The sequence below is a fragment of the Meriones unguiculatus genome, chromosome 18 (assembly GCF_030254825.1).
Source record: "Meriones unguiculatus strain TT.TT164.6M chromosome 18, Bangor_MerUng_6.1, whole genome shotgun sequence".
Lineage (NCBI taxonomy): Eukaryota > Metazoa > Chordata > Mammalia > Rodentia > Muridae > Meriones > Meriones unguiculatus.
The window spans coordinates 26,686,495-26,704,603 of record NC_083365.1 but is presented as its reverse complement, the minus strand read 5'-3'; positions in this window follow the sequence as shown (position 1 = coordinate 26,704,603).

Genomic DNA, 18,109 nt, shown 5'->3' with positions numbered 1-18,109 from the left:
AAGAATAGATAAGGCTGTTACTAAAAATGCCTTTTATCAAAGACAATTGAAATTCAAATTTAAATAATCTTTATTGTCAGTTATGTTATACTTCAGTTTCTGACATGAAATATTCAGAATTATGATAACCAAGGGTGTCTTCAGGTTTTAAACTCCACCCTTAGCAATGTACACAAATGTTAATATGATATACAATTTTATGTTAGGTATTATTCAAACCACTCTGCAGATGAAGAAAATGAAGATCAGTGACAGAAAAAGACTTGTCTACTGTGTACATTGAACCTGAACCATTTCTTTTCAAATATGTGACTAACAATTAAATACATTGCTGTCACATATTTCAGAAACCTTTAATGAAATCATAAAATGTGATTTTTAATTTAAAACAGTATTTATTGTGATAAAAATAAATGAATATTGTTTGCAGAGAATCAGCGCTGATCTGGTAAAATTCCATTCTCTACAAAGGAACAATATTTAAGTAGTTTTATCCCCATACTGGTCCAGTTCCTAGAGTATGTATAAACATGCTCTGTTGTTATTTTTTTCTGGATTCTATCCATAGATGAGAAGGGTACACTCTATTGTTTTAATTACTATAGCACACAACTCCACTGTTTGCAAAAATTATGTCCTTTTGAAGCTGTATTAGTATTTTTTAGAGTCTTCAAATTAACGTTTTATTAGCTAAACTGCTGCCCATGGACATTCGTCTCTAAACCTCGGAAGAGAGGAGCCATTTCAGTGCAGCCTTTCTTGAGCACAGACACGCACGCTATCTGTCTTACTGTTTTGGGTCTGTCAGCAGGTGATGTGACATGCTGCGTTAAAGGGCTAATGTTTTCCTTGTGGGTGGAGACCCAGCTAGCTCTGATTGGAGCTGTGGGTGGGAAGTAGCTTGCTTGGCCTTCTGTGAACGTTGATAACTTAACATTGACAAATGATCACATTATCATTAATCGGGGTATTTGATATGAAGACCTGCATATTCATCATGCAGACACAAGCTTTAAACTTGAAGCATTCCAAAATAATCATATATATCAGGTTTAGAGGAGGGCAGAAATGACATGGATATATGGACAGTAAATTTAAATTACCCTTCTAACTTGAAAACCCTTTCATTGATTTGGAAAGAAGACCACAAACTCATCTACTTATTCATGAGCTGAAGGGAAAAAATGAGAATGGAAGAAAAGAAATACCCTTCTCTTCCACCTCCCAAGCCTGGTTAGGTTGAACCTGCCGTTAATTTTTTCTCCTCTCTGTCTCTCTGTCTCTGTCTCCCTGTCTCTTCTCTATCTTACTGCCTTTCTGTCTCTGTCTCTCCTTCTTTCTCTCCCCCTCTTCATTTCTTTCTCCCATGCTAGAAATTGAACCCAGTACTTAACATTCTAGGACTCTAGGCAAGCATTCTACCATAGAACTATATTTCCAGCCTGGCCTAGAATCCATAGTACTTAAAGGAAATTTTCTTTTTATCCCAGTGTGGTTGTTTAAATAGGAATGGCCCCCATAGGCTCCTATGTTTTAATGCTTGGTCTATAGGGAGTAACACTATTAGGAGGTGTGGCCTTGTTGGAGAAAGTGTGTCACTATGCCAGTAGGTTTTGATGTCTCTTATGCTTGAGCTATAAACATTGAGGCACACAGTGTCTCCTTGATGCTTTCAGATCAAGATGTAGAACTCTGAGCTCCATCTCCAGCATCTGCCTGCCATGTTTCCAGCCATGACAGTGATGAACTAAATCTCTGAAACTGCACACTAGCCCCCAATTACATGGTCATGTTCTCTCTTCACAGGATTAAAATCCTAAATAAAACAACTGGCGATTTTTATTACTTATTGTACACATAAACCGATAGCAGATAAATTTTATATATGAAGATACAGGATCTGATCAATGACCCGAACAGATAATTAGGTGACAGCTAGCTTCTTGGGGTCCAAAGGTGTTGCTGTCCCTCATGTACTCAGAGCATGTATAGGTCATGCAGGAAAAGGATAACGGTTTGATTTCTTGTGTTCTTGTTCTGGAGTTCTAATGAAGACTCTCAGAATGAGGTGTTGGACAAGTCCTTATCTCAAAATAAGAACATTTAGTTCAAGGAGGTTGAAGCAAGTTAGTGTGTAAACATCATTGCCAACATTTAGTAAGGGCTTTAATTAGTATTATTAATTTATTCATTTTACATCTGGATCATAGCCCCCTCTGTCATCTCCTCCTGGTCGCACTCCTCCCTCTCTCTTCCCTGTATCCCCATCCCTTCATCTTCAGAAAGTGGGAGCCGTCCTACCTTACCAACTGACTCCAGTTAATCAAGTATCTTTAACTTCCTGCATCTTCTTCCTCTGTGGCTTGCCAAGACCACCTCACCCAGGGCAGGTGATCAAAGGGCAGGCAGCAAAGTTTATGTCAGAGACAACCCCTGGTCCCCTTACTAGGTAACCTACATGGAGTCTGAGATGCCTATCCTTTTAATAATATCAATCATTCTTTGAACAGTCCTTCAGAGTAAGTTTGCATTCCTAAAATCTGATGATCAACAAACCAAAATCTTCAGTGATGTGAGTATTTATAATTATTTTGAATTATTTGAGTTGCTCAAATTCCAGAGGGTTTGTGTACTGGGTCTTTGAGATGAGGCGGCTTTATGGGAAAAATTATGTAGTGTATAATTTCCTGCTATTGAGAATTTTTTAAATGTACTAAAATATTGGCGTCTAGGAATCATGACATAGACATGTTCTTATTTTTTTGTAACCTAATAGTTTCTACCATCTGCATAGATTAAGTCTGTCACCCAGTTATATGTTGGAATATCTCAGGGGCAGGATGCTTGTTCTTTGGCTACACAACCGTTTTCACAGAATGAACTCATAAGGTAGGTCACCATATGAATACAGAGAGGTTGGAGATCATTGTAGCTAATACTTGTTGTCAGTTTGATAGGGTTTAGACTGACCATAGAAATGAATCTCTGTTCATATCTGAGAGATAGTTGCTAAACTGTGTTAATTAAGGTATGAAGACCTGCTTTGAGCAGCATCATTCCATGCTATACCAGGCTGTATATACAGGAGGAAGGAAGCTGACCGAAAGGATTCGTGTTCATCTGCATCATGACTGCAGGTGCAATGTGACCAACAGCCCCCAGCACCTGCTGCAATGACTTCTTAGCTGCTACAAATGATACCCCGGAACTGCGAGCTAAGACAAAGCCTTCTTTAAGTTGCTTTTGTAAGGTTCTTTGTTGAAGCACTGAAACGAATAATACAGAGATAAGGACTGTATTCAAAGGGAAGTAAAAGGACCAGAGGCCATTCCACATTATGGGAACAGAACAGTGTATGTGTGCACAGCCATATGTATGTATTATGGGTGAAGTTGTCTAGATGTTATGGCCAGAGGGTAATGACGGTTTCCCCTTGTTCCTTCTTTATTTCTTGAGATAACATTTCTTACTGAATCTGGAGATCAAAAATCATGCTAGACCACCTGACCAGCAAACTCTAAGGATCTGTTTTTGCTTTCTGGGTGTTGATAGCACATTCACGCTGCCCTGCCTAGCTTTGCACATGGTCTCTGGGGATCTGAACGCAGATCTGTAGGCTTGCCATGCAAGTGCCTTTACAAACTGAGCAATCTCCTCAGCCCAAGGATTCCATGCGGAGTATTCAGAATCATTACAGTTTATGGAGGAATACAGCAGCAAACAAAACATTGAAATCTTTATCTTCGTGGATGTAACATTCTGAGAGCGATATATAGAGGGTTTTGCATAGTACCCTTCAACAGCACTATTCCAGTGCAAGGGAAAACACCAAGGAAGTACGACAGGTACCAATATCAGGTCTTCATGGTGTTCCGGGTCTACAGGACAACGTACTTCTGCGATACACAACTCAGGGATAAAAATGAAGCAGAAAGGGTATGGAGGTTGGTACACCTGCTTGTCATCCCTAGTCCTTCATTATCATTGCAAACACTGTGGAATAAGGTATATACCCTGGGCAGTAATTCTCTGATGGTGGCATCCTCCATGTTCCTTGAAAGTTCGAGCTCTGAGTAGGGTATCTGGGCCTTTGATGATAGCATTTCTTCCATAGGTTATTTATCTCAAGCACCATAGAAGGGGAGCCACATGCCCCTGATTAGTCCAGTATTCTTTTTGCCTTAGTACAATCAACCTGTGGTGAATCCTTTCTCTTTGTCTAAGTGTCACATTTGTAAAAGCATGAATTCTAGGTTTAATGCACTAGAGTTTTAATTGCCACAACTATCAATCAGTTTCAATCACTTGTCATTCAGGTAACAATACCAGAAACCAAGAATCTGCCCAGAGTAGGAACAGACCGAATGGGTTTGTCTGTCAAATGCAGCTTAATCTCTGTTTTTAGCCAACTAATGACCACAGAACAAATGACTCAGTGCTTACTGTTTTTTTTTTTCCCTTTGGGATGAAAAAAAAAAGGAGAAACACAAGTACTGTTGGAATGGGTGCAAGCTATTAAATTGACAAGAACTCCACAATCAGGAGATGCTTATTGAATCAGATAAATGATAAAACAATTGAGCTTAAGTCTGGGTTTTTTTTTTCTTGCCATGGGAACTATGCTTTAGAGCTTTGATGACTTATCAAAGGAAGTTAAGTTTTGAATGCCACTTTTCTTAGCAAAAATTAAATAGAAAAAATAAATGTTAGTGTCATAAACTAACTGAGTTTAAGTTTTATGTGGGGTGGCGTTTTAATTCCACTGCATTGACCTTTGCTTCTCATGCCAAGGCACCAATTTCCTGCCTCATTGGCTCTAGATCCATCCGTGATCCACATATCTGTGAAAATAGAGGCGGACCCTCAAAATTCTTTATCTTCTTTCAGTGTGATAAGTGATGCCTTTTGGGACATTTCAAAAACTGCAGGAGGAGCTTTCCTTTGTGGATCCCCTGTGTGCTTTTGTCTCTGTGCTTGTGTTGGAGGGCTGTCACTCCTACAGCAACTGCTCTTGGAAGTTATGTTATGTGAGTTGCTGCATCTGGAACTATCCTCACGGCCTATCACCAAAGCCGTCTCTGCTGTTATCATCTTGGAATTCTTAGTAATTTCCCATCAAGGAATCCTAGCTTTTTATTTTGAACTAGGCTCCAGGAATTATAGATTTAGTTCTTCCCCCAGTGGAAGATATCTTCTTTAGGGCCAAGATCCTACAACATTGGCAGTTTCTCTTGAACCCATTTCCTGCATAGTTCAGTGTTGGGCAGTATTTAAGGCCCAGCTATTCCCCTCTTCCCCTCAAGGGAGGTTTCCTAGCATACCCGTCAGTGAGAATAGCTTCGGCAGCATCTGGATCTGATCCCATTCTACTATTACTACATTACCTGAGGACGCTCATCCCTGCCTTGGCATTAGGATTGACAGATGTGGTGGCAGCACTCGTAGAGATGTGAGCTCACTTCGAAGAAGTTCGGAGGATTGCCATGGACATGGAGAATTCTTGGAGAGGAGGGCAAGGCCTACACTGGGAGATAAAGGAGGAAACAGAAAATGACTCAGGTTTCAGGAATAGTTTAGGATTGACAAGGCAATCCCAGGCAACATCAGCAGGACGGCTGGATCACATGACTGGGACTGTTGACTCTAGGTGAGCCTTTGAGATCTGGACTTTAAAAATCAGAGTAAGCCCGTCATGGGCACAACACTTTCACAGCCCCCCAAATAGACATTCCTGACTCATCCATCCTTCTCTTAATTCCTGTTTTCCTGGGACTGGAGAGTGGGGTTGGGGATGGGCATCCAAACCCCAGAGATCTTGTCCTGAGATTGGCAAAAGTATGGCTGCTCCCCTCTGACCCTGGCCTACATGTCTAGGCACACATAGCCTTGAAAGGAGGCCTAGCAGCCAGTTTAAACTTTCTTTCCCCTTATAAGGTCATGTCCAGGGGCACCTAGAATTCTTCCTTATGCAAATGAGCTGTCTCCAGTACTGTGGCCTCAGCCAATGATGAACACTCACTTTTAAAGCCCCTACACATACCCTAAATCTATATCTATCTATCTATCTATCTATCTATCTATCTATCTATCTATCTATCTATCTATCTATCTATCTTTCTTTCTATCTATCTATCTATCTATCCATCCATCTATCTATCATCTATGTCAGGGTATATTATAGGTTAAGTAGAGTACTAGGTCCTTTGGGTACAGCAAACAGGTTCAGCTTCCTTTTCGGTGTACTCTTGGGCCAGTGACAAGCACAGAATCGACAGCTTTCCTTCTTTCTGACACTGCTGCTGAATTGACTTAGGTTAGTTCTTAATCTTGAGGTTTTAGGAACTGCTGAGAGACAGGTGGTTCAACAAATACCCCTACACTAGCAGCAGAGAACAGTAAAGTGGCTCGTGACATCACTTTATTTTGAACCATAAAGGTTAGGAACAAGTGTGCATATCAAACAATCAATCATATGGTCAGGGTTTGTTCATGTGCTCCAAACTTAACAAGAAGCTTGAAAATGCTTATAAAATAGCTGAAACTAAAACTTTCAGTTTATTCTTTGAAAATATTAGACCCAATAAATATTAGTAAGCAGCGTCCACATTAGCTTTATTAGTGACAAGTAGTGACTCAGAAGCACAGACAGCTGTGCCCAAGGTGTGTTATTTTATCTGTGTTAATCTGGAGTTAAAGAATAAGCAAGCAAGCAATAGGAAAGGATGGAAGGAGAGCAAGAGTCCTGAAGGAGAATGGCTGCAGGGGGAGGATTTATCCCAGAAAACAAAGAGTTAAGAGAGTTAGAATAGGGAAGAAAATGAGACGAGGCCTAGGCACACTAAATCGAAGTGGGGCTAACGAACTGGCCTTCCCTTTTCATGAATGAAGTATTCAACATAAACCATGTCTCACGGCTCACACTTACATTTTCAGGAGACAACATCCCACCGAAGTGTCTACCTGCTTTTCCATACAGGCAGGTGGGTCATTGCCTGATAAGCTCCTATTCTCCTTGTTTCCCTAGGTCTCAAACCAATTCGTCCTCAGAGGTATAGAAATTACGCAATGGAAGACGAAGACAATAACCTGGAAAAAGAGAAAGGAGAGAAAGGGCAAATTTTTCTTTTGTTTGCAAATGTAGTGTATTAATTGCCTTCCTGGGAGACTTTCTGGACAGACCCTGTAGTAAACAAATTAGATATAAAGCGAAGGAGAGGGCACCAAGGTCACTGTGGTGAGGGCACATCAAGTGACAGGCGCTGGGCCCCCCGATGCATGGCTCGCAGAGCAGATGTTCACAAGGATGCAGTGATTATTGAACTGGTAATAAAAAAGCATCAGCTTACACGCAGCCACGATGGATGCTGGTAATTATAAGGCATCCCCTGGGAGGAAAATGACACAAGTCAGCCACAACTCCACAATCACCGGGGCATAATTAAAGCTCCAGTAACAGTTGTTAATAGGGTGCAAATAAAACAGGGGGGAAATTTGAACACCCCCCAACACACACATCTTTTTCCCCCCCTTTTTTTTAAAGAGACGGCAAAGGGCAATGTAATTATAGGGACAGCAGATTTTATAATTTTTTCTTTGCATCATAAAACAAAGGGTTGGGCTATTTAGGCAGACCTAGATATTTGAAGTGTAGAAACTAAGAGACACCTAGAATTATTTATATTTATATATGTTTATATATATATACACACATACTAAAGGGAAAGTGTGTTTGCTCTTTGAATATGTAGTATGTGGGGGAGAACAGATTTTTAAACAGAATGTTTATATTCTAATTTTCAAAATGGTAGAAATACAAATATGTAAAGAAAACGGAATGCATGTAAATATTTGGCCATTTCATCCTTTCTGGAGGATCTGTAGTGGTATAATGTGCCAAGCTATATGATACTGTTGGTTTAAATGGTTTAGATATTGTTAAATAAAGTCAGCAAATGACTTACAGTGTTGAAAGTCTCACTTTTTCACAGAATGCTGCCAGCCACTCCCTAACCTAAAACATCAAACAAAACACAGCTTGTTTTCCGAGGGCTAACGCACAAGATCTATTTGCCAGCAGAGAGTCTAAGAAAAATACATCTATGCCCATTGCGACCCAGTTGCTTGGGCGATTGGGCAACTAACTAAGCATTCGCCTGTGCATTACCAATTAGGCCCACATAAAGATCCGTTTTAAGAGGCACTTGGGTAGTGGGATAAGAAGAAAAGAAATGTGTTAAGTCCCCGCGTAGTCACTTTTCCATTTGTGGAATTTGGAGAGACTGGCTTCAAAATGCCGACAAATGTAGAAAACACAGAATCTATCCCCGGACTAAACTTGATATTAGGAGTTCATGAATACCCACACGTGTCATGTTTCAATAAAGTGTGGAACTCAGAACAAAGGGAATGGGAATCAGTGGAACTTCCACTTTGGGGTTTCAACATGATTGCAATTAGCTACCACAAAGCTTTCTCCTATTTTCTTTGGGTATTTGGAGAGCTGTCCAATTAAACTATAACTGAGTACTGATGTATTTGGTATGTGCTCAGAATGAAACACATTTGGAATAGAATGCATGAAGAATGAAGTATATTTCAAGGAGGAGCATGGATTTCTAGTTCTGGGAAGGACCCCAAAGGAGCCAGCCCAAATCACCCTGCAGTTTCTGCATGTGCTGCGTGAAACTCTCACACACCACAGCGAGAAGTACTAAAACACAGCATTTGTGCTTGCAGAAGACACAGGAGAAATGAGGTAACAACAAAAGATGACTTCTCTGGCTATTCGTGGGTCCTGCTAAAATAAGAAAACTTCATGATATGTTTCTCTTATTCCAAGAAGGTTTCAGAGGCAAAAGATACAGTTTCTCAGGACTAAAGTATTAAGATATGTAAGTGTTTTTAACTTTGGATGTGCCAATAAGCTTTATTTGTTTAATCTGGAATCACCCCTTCCAAGGGAATAGAGCAAATGAGCATGAGTGACAGAGAAAATGAGGCATTCTACCCTTCTAGGAGGTAGACAGGAAGTGGTGTTCTGCAGGTTGCTCAGGATATTGCAAGAAAAGGGGGCAGGATGATAATTAAATAAGTGCAAAATGTTCTTTATTGTGTTTCCCTTTTGAAATGTATAATTGTATTAACCCATTAAATGCTCTTATAGAATCCTACAAGGAGATTATATAACAAACTGTTAAATATCTAGTTTGCTTTTGAACTTAGATTTGCTTAGAACCTTAGCCCACTTCCAATGTGATCAAGTTATCTAACCGACCAAAAATAATTAATTTTAAAAAGTTTCAAAAACTGAAATCACAGCACTTCGGAAACACAGGCAGGGGGATCTCTGAAAGTTTGAGGCCAGCTCAGTCTACACAGTGAGTTCTGTGCTAGCCAGAACTAGCTTGACCCTGTCTCAAGGAAATTTTCCATTCTTATCCCTTTTAATTCTCAACTATAAAATAGGAAAGATGATTATATATACTTCCTTGGGTTGTTATGCAAACCAAATGAGTCACTTTATATAAAGCATTTTATATGGTTACTGATAATTGGATAAGCTGAAAATATCTTAGATTTGGTGTAAACTTCTCCGATATTTTCCACTCCTTGACAGTGGAACTGTAAAAAAATATACCAATTCTTTGGGGTTGTGATTACTTGAATTTGTGTGGGATTCACAGAATCTAGGAGAGATTCTTATGACTTGGTTTTCACAGTACTGGAATTTTATGAGGACCTGTGGCTTGGGATGGGAGAGGTAGTAGATTTTCAATGCCATGAGGATGACTAGACGAAGACAAGTAGTAGAAGAGATCCAAGAGGCAATAGGATCATTTAACATTTAACTTTAGTTTTTTTTTTTTTTTACAGTATTTGGCAAGAATTGAGTAACAATTAGCCCACTGGAGTAAAGATGTATTTGTGAAGTTACCACTTGTTATCTCTGAGACTTTCATCTTCACTGTTCACTACTGTAAGAAAATATCTGGAGCAGGCTGAAAAACTTGATTTTGCTCATGCCTGTAGAAGTTGAAAGCTCTAAGATCAGGTGACCCTTTTCTGAAGTTCTGATGGCAAATGATTTCATAATGACAGGAGGAAGCATGTGTGGTCAGAAGATATCACATCTCAGACAGGAAGGCAGAGAGCCAGACATTCATGGCAAGGCACACTTTCATAACAACCATCGTGAGAAATAACTCAATACCTTGTGTGAGAGGAGTCCCCAGTGAACTAAGTGACTTCAGCGTCCCATCACTTGAAGGCTCTGTCACCAGAACAAACCCACAATGGGAATCAAGCCTGCAATATGTGAAACTTCTTGAAGTTCACTGTCTTAATATACCCCATTAATTGTGCTTACAGTCTCAATTTCCCCAAGACCTCAGGGAAAGACTTCAAAGGAAGGAACTTTAATACTGCTTATGCCCCTACTTTCTCTTCTCTGCCATTGTATTTCAGGGACCTCCCTTTCTTCTTCTTATCTTTCAATTTTCTTTTGTCCTTTTTAGTTTTTGCTTCTCTAAGTGTGGAAGTTCAGGAAGATGAGGCAGGTTAAAGGTCAGTGGAGTTATCCTGGAAAGTTTAAACGACACCACTTTGTTCTCCCCTTTTCCAGTGTTCTTCCTTTTCTCCAATCCCAAATCAAGTTAAAACAAGAGTGATCTTGGTCTGTGAGATGACTTCATGAGCAAGAGCGCTTGTGGCATAATCATGGAATGTTGTGTTCAAAGGCCCAGCACTCACAAATCTCCACACACACAGGTGTGTCCGTGGGTACCCGGAACCTGTGTTGTTTTTAAAACTGTAGGTTTTGTTTGATGCTGTTGGCTCTCCAGACTCATGATGCAGAGACGATAGTTTTTTGTTTGTTTTGAACGAAGCAAACAAAATAACAACAGCAACAAACATCACATGTAACAAATTCTACTTCTATTGCTGAGTCCTAAAATAACATGAAGTTTTTAAATGATATGCACTCATTCATTCATCCTGAACAAGAATATTCATGATTATTTTTATTTTAATGAATATAGAACACACTATAATGGTTAAGTAATAATGAAAGCAGCCCCAGTTTTGTGTCATTTGTATTATTCCCAGTATCTGTGCTACTAGAGAAACAGAGAGAAGGAGAGCCTCCTAAACTAAAAACAGACACATTGAGTTTTGGAGAATAACCAAGAAATACAAAATGAGTGTATTGTGATTGAGGGTGAAGACTTACCTCTTGAATCCCTCCATAGCATTTATTTATGTAGGCATGTCTAGGCATTATTAATTCCTAAACAATCTCCTACAGAAACATTTGCAATCATTTGATTACCTTATTTAATCCAACTTTGACGCTCCCTCTGAATTCTAGACCTGCATTTGATTGCCGATTTAATATAGCACCTAGATATTTAATATTGCTTCCCATATGCTGAAAATGAACTAATTTTAACTACTTGCCACAACATTTTTTTTCCTCTGGTGCTCCCTGACTTATGAAATGGCACCACTCTTCATGCGTTTCCTGACTTTGTTTCTTGTTCTTTACATCGCCATCTTTCAAAGAAGCCTACTCGTTAACCTTCAATTTGCATCTTGAATCTGGCTTGGTGCTTCTCTGTTCTTGTCAGATTGTCTTTCCCTGGATTACTGTACACGATTTCAAACCGGCTTCCTGCACCTCATTTGCCCTGCTTTGCAGCATGAAGCTTCTTTTGACATATTAAGTTAGGCCATGTAGATGCCTGGCTCACGTGCCAGAGCCTTCCGATTCTGAAATGAAACCCAGATTGCTGAGCACGGAACCTGATTAACACCCAATCTTCCCAGATCCCCTTCCTCTCTTTGTCCTCCTCATCTATGTGGGTTCAGGCCGTTTTGTCTTTCCAGATCTCTACTGATCATGGGTGTCCCATCTTCTCACCTTTGAACCAATCAGTCCCTTCTGATGTGCCGCTCTCTCTTCTAGCCCCGGAAGGGGGACCTTGTTTCCACCACTCAAGCCTGCTTCTTTGATTTTCAAAAATCTCTCAACCTTTCTATGGCCCACAGCTTTTATTCTCTCTCCCTAGTTCATCGTTCTTCATCACAGTTATTGCTGAATTTAATTTATTATAACTACATGAACTTCACAATAACACCCAAAACAGCAACACAGTCTGCTTCATTTTTTTCCTTTCTTTCCCTTACACGCACAAGAGGACTTAGAGTGCAAATAATGGCTGAATAAGCTTTGAGAAAATAGAAATTATTAGTTTTGTAGATGAATAAGAAACCAGAAATACCTTGTTAGGAAGGAGAAATATCCAAAATGTACACCAGGGATGAAGGAGCAAGAATTATAAATGTAGCTAGCCTGAGATGTCCAAACCTAGTCTGGGCTGCACAGGAAGACATCATTCTTCAGCACACATGAAAAGAATACAACCTGGAACTATATTATGTTAGAATGTTTTATTTTAAATATTGGCAGAGTTGTTTTAATTTTTTTATAAAAATAAGCATTACATGAATTTTTGAGTGAGATTAAAGTAGGAGTTCCAGCACTAGTTAGAATGGCCCCAAACAAAATTCTTTCATTCATATTATACGTTTATGCAAAGTGACCTTCTCAGGAATGGTGGCTATAGAAACAAATTATAAACCAAGTCTGTGGAGAACACTGAAGATGGTCTATGTTTTTGCAAATTCTGAGCTCAGATGTAATTTTTCATGTAAAAATAAAATAAAACACCCTTCTTATTATATGCCAATTTTCTTTGTCTTTTATAAATGCTAAAGTTCTCTGTATTAAAAAAAAAAGGCTGAAGGTTTTGCAAACAGACGTGCACACACAAATACACACATGCAACATAAAATTTATCTTTGGAGAAGGCAAATACAGACAGCAATATGACTTTCTAAAAGGTCTAAAAAGAAGCTGCCATCTTTATTTAATGGACAATCTTCTTTGAATCAAAAGTTGCATCAATGAAGTTAAAAATTCACCATGTCCTCTTTGGTAAGGGCTCTCTTTACTTACCTTCTCATTTCTTCTTCCCATGCCTCTTCCTTCCTTAGGCCTAATTTGTGATGTTTTATTTCAGTACGTCCACTTGTCTGGAGCAGTCTGAATTCTCTACTTCAACAGTCCATATCCAAGCGTGGAAGATTTGCATATATTTATAAAACTGTATTTATTTGCATAAGTGTGTATGCTATCTGTAGATACATATGTCTATATTCACACATATGCAAACATATTTAAATATAAAATAATACAAATTATACAGTATATGTCTTCATAGTCATAGTCAAGTTCTGGGAGAAATTGGAAGATAAGCCTCAGCTCTCAAAGGAAAGAGAAGGCAGTCAATGTAAGCTAGGAAAGGGGAGGCTGAGCCAGTGCATTGAGGTGGAAAGATTTGGAAAAGCATTCATGGCTAGTCAACTCAGTATATACAATTCCTTTTTTTTTTTTTTTTTTGCTACTTCCATTTGCTTTATTTTCTTTCTATGTTTTTAAATTCTTTCTTTCTTTCTTTCTTTCTTTCTTTCTTTCTTTCTTTCTTTCTTTCTTTCTTTCTTTCTTTCTTTCTTTATTATTTAGTACAATTTATTCATTTTGCATCCCAGCTGTAGCTCCTTCCTTTGTCTTCTCCCAGTTCCACCCTCCCTCCCTATTCTCCCCCTATGCCTCTCTTCCAGTCCACTGATAGGGGAGGTCCTCCTCCCATCTGACCCTAGCCTATGAGATCTCATCAGGACTGGCTGCATCATCTTCCTCTGTGGCTTGGCAAAGTTGCACCCCCATCAGGGGGAGGTGATCAGAGAGCTAGCAACTGAATTCACGTCAGAGACAGCCCCTGCTCCCCTTACTAGGAATCCCCTTACTGAAAATCTTACAAGTTTCATAGACCCAAGGCTTCAGTGACTTCTAGTGTGGTTTGAAAATTCCCCAAAAAGCTCTATTCCAAGAAACATTTTCTTTGTGGTTCTTAAAGTTCTAGAGGCCACCCTTTTTAGTTACAAGTAGTTTCTTTGACAGTGGTTTGCTGAGTCATTAGTTGTCCAACATTTTTGCAGAATAATCACCAGGAGGAAAATACTTAACATGCAGTATTTTGGGCTCAAAAAATAGGACAAGAATTGTGAGTGTTTGGCCTGCTGCAGATCCAGAAGTCAGGTTTGGCATCATTGCCTTACAAAGCAAACTGTTTAAGAGTATAATGATTCATAACTTAGTGAGAATACATTTGATTAAAAAGTTTTCTCTCTGATAGCAATTCAGGATCAACTAGAATTGAACAAGAAAGAATATGGGGAGAGGACTAGGCCTTCATTTTAAGTAGGTGTATCCTGGGAGAAGGAAAGACCTATTGAAACTACTAGGTACCAGTAAACAAAAACACATGTGGAATGTTTTGGTTAGGAAGTGAGTGAGAGGTGCACAAAAGATAAAAATAAAACATGGACTACGTCATGGATCTGCACATATAAATATACAGAAATCCCAATTTTTATGTATTTACTATTTTTTTGTCAATAACTTTGTTCATTCTTTTTGTGTGCTTCCTGTCTTCTTTGCACAGGGTATCCCTTATGTAACAGTTTAAGACACTTGAGAGTAGGCTGAAGACACATTTGTTTGAAAATGGAATGACGGAATTTTGATAAAAAAAATTATAAAATGGAAATATTTCTGCTCACTCTACCAACATTCAAGTGAACTTTGGAAGGAAAAAAGCCTATTTCAACACAATACTCTTTTCTGGTCATGTCTTTGTAATTTATTAGAAAAAAAATCAGAAAGATCATATCCAATTGGTTATTTCTGTCATATTGCTATTTCTCTCTGCTTAGGGTTTATCAATTACGTGACCACGTGTGCCTCATAAGCCCTAGTTACTACCCTTTGACAGCCATGCTTGTCAGAAAGACTTACTGACTGGTTTCCATCAGGTTGCACATTACGAATAATGTCTCTGGTTTGACCAACAAGCTATTTTATTGTCTAGCTAAATGTTTAATCTCTGCAGAAGCTCTTCATAACTCCCACTTCACAGCAGCATTGGTGACACTTCTTATTTTAACTGTGTCAAATTATGCTCAATTTATTTTGTTTGATTTCCTCGTTGAGAACTGCTATGTGCCCTGCGAACCTTCTTTCTGGAAGTTAACCCACAGCAGGAAGACACTTGTCACAAGGTGACTTTACTAGCAATGCCTTCTCCTTGGTGATAGAATTGGCTCACCTGCCAGCTTCCAATAGCTTCCCCCCAAACACATAATGGCCGCTCCCCGCTGTGATCTGAGGCAACCCCCTGCATCTTGGAACCTGGCCAGAATGGCACTGCGGAGACACACCACCAGGAATTTAGCTGTTTGAGGATGTGGAAATGGGATAGTGGGATAGTGAATGAATCTTCCTAATTTGAGATTCTCTAGGCAGATGCCTGCTATAATCCTACGTTCTAAGCGGAGAGACAAATCTTACAGCTTGGGCTAAAGGTTGAAAAATGAGAAAATGATCTCCTTAAAGAACATTCGAAACAAGAAGCAATTTGTAGAGATATGAATTAAGGCCCTTAAAAATACATAACAGACAACATTACTAACTAACAGATCGTAGCTATTTGTACAACGTTGGGATCTTGTTCTGCACTCAAAAAGCTTAGCTTACACAGTTAGAATGGATGGAGGTAATCTGTTATCTTCTGGAAGATACTATGTTCTACTATGTATACTTTTGTATATAGGCATATATATATAATTTTATATGATATATCGTATTTTGATTTAGAGCTTGCTGTATTAAAATCACTACAGATTAAATCATCATGACAGGGATTTTTATGACAAGAGAGTGGAGAATCTGAGTTTTAAGGAATTAATTCCTTTCTTTGTTTGGTGGCTTTGCTTCTTGTCTCAATGATGATTTTCAGTTTGTCTGAGGCCAAATTATAGTGATATGCATGTGCAGTTCCCATTAGTGTCAATAGAAATTACGCATGGTGACGGAAGAATAGAGCCCATATGTTTATGAGCAGTGAGTGATTTGAAGCATCTGTGAAACATTCTTAGCAGTGTCTCTATCACTGCATGCAATCCCAGCAAGGTTTTCTTTGAAAAAAAAAAAAAGACAAAACACAAGAATTTGCTTTGTTATATAGACTTTAAGGGCTTATTATTCTAATTAAATTTTCTTAAAATATTTACCTTTGAACAACACAGATATAGAATACTGCTCTGGCTGAAAAGTTATTTTTAATGGTAGCCATTCCAGGGATAACGCTCTTCAAATTTCTGAGAGCTTCACATATCAATACTGTATTTACATCTTTGCTATCCCTCCCTCATCCTGTCCAAATCTTTCCGTGGCTCCCTACTTCCTTTCAAATTTACAACTGCCTTTTTTAAATTGCTCTCTCTCTGTCTTTCTGTCTCTCTGTCTGTCTGTCTCTCTCATGCACATGCACACACAGCCACTAGGTCCATTCCTTGTAGCTTGTATGTCAATGGCTGAGTACTTGGGCCTGGATAAGCTATTGAGGCTTAGGTTAAAGAATATGTCTTTTCCCTCTCTTCACAGCCACTTACCACCAGTAGCTCTTCATCTAGGGCTGGGGTCATCTGTTTCTTCTAGTGTGGGTTTAGTTTAAGACAAGAGCTGAATCTGAATGACTTCACAGCAGTATTTTCTTTTTTTTTAATATTGCTTAAGGAATCCCATGGAGGGAGGAGATAACCAGCTGTCACGGGTTGTCCTCTAGGATACACACATACACAGTGGTAACACACTCACATCAACTACATCCTTCCTTAAACAAACAGACAGACAAACAAACAAATGTGATAAAAATCCTAATGTCATGAGGATTTGAATATAACTGGGCTAGTTTGTGGTAAATTCAAAACAGTGTCGTAAGGAAAGCTGATGCGGGAGACCTGATCATGTGACTCTGTAGGCTCATTGAATAACGAGGGCAGAGGCTCTGTAGCATTGCAGTGGACAGATAGGGAGAGGTTGGGGATAAAAGAGGCACCCACTTGCTTACAGCACTAGAGTAAGCTCAAGTATTTGTCTGTCTTAGATATTTCTGTGTTCTTCTTACCCTAGGAAGGTCAGCAGCCCCACAGTTTTGTTTAAGTTCTAGGTCATCTTGGGAGGTCTATACATGTCACCATTTTTCCAGTTCTGCAGCCCTGGGGTATTTTCTAAGAAGGCAGCATGCTCATACTTAACACCTCATAGCCTAATGGATTATATGAACACAATTCATGGATACTGTAGGTCTTTGGACATAGAACCACATTCTTAGACACAAACAAATGTTAACATCAGAGATTCCTCTAGGATCTTTTGGAAGGGTTGGGATCCTTTCTTAGGAAATATCAATAGGTAAATGTTCCACTGCTCTTTGATCTTCTGTAAACTAACTATTACTAGGACAGTATGTTATCTCATGTTCATATTGTTGTTTGAAATATGGACATGAAGCTAAAGGCATTAAATATCTGTCTACCCCTCGCCTTGCACCACGTCACAACTCATCTCATAAACAGTAGTGAGGGTTCTGTGCTGCTCTGTTACATGGAACCTCAGCACATCTTGCTGTTACTGTGTACATCCTTATACCTGGGTTGTAGGAGAGGCTTACACATGCCCTTACATGGTCAGGTGCCCTTAGGACAGGTTCTAAGTTATGCCTTTGCAGTAGGGAAGGACACCAACATGTCTTCGGTCCTGATCATGCCCACCTTCTAGAGGCGACTGAGATGCCTGGCTGTTACTTCATACTCTGTGTATTTGCTGGGAAGAATGAATGGCTTCTTCTGAGTTGCTAATAACTATTCTCACCTGTGCTAAGTAAATCTATATGACTGTTTTATTGTTCGTGGTACAATGACTCTTGTTGACTTATTTGTTTATTGAAAGTGAAATCTAAGAAAACTGAACTTGGGCTGGGGAGATGACCCAGCAGTTACGAGCACTTGCTACTCTTGCACAAGACCTGGGTTTGATTCCTAGCACCCGCATTGCAGTTCACAGCCATCTGTAACTTCGGTTCCAGGTATCCAAACTCTTCTGACATAGATGTTTATTGGTTTTCCCCCTCTTAGATCCTGAGAC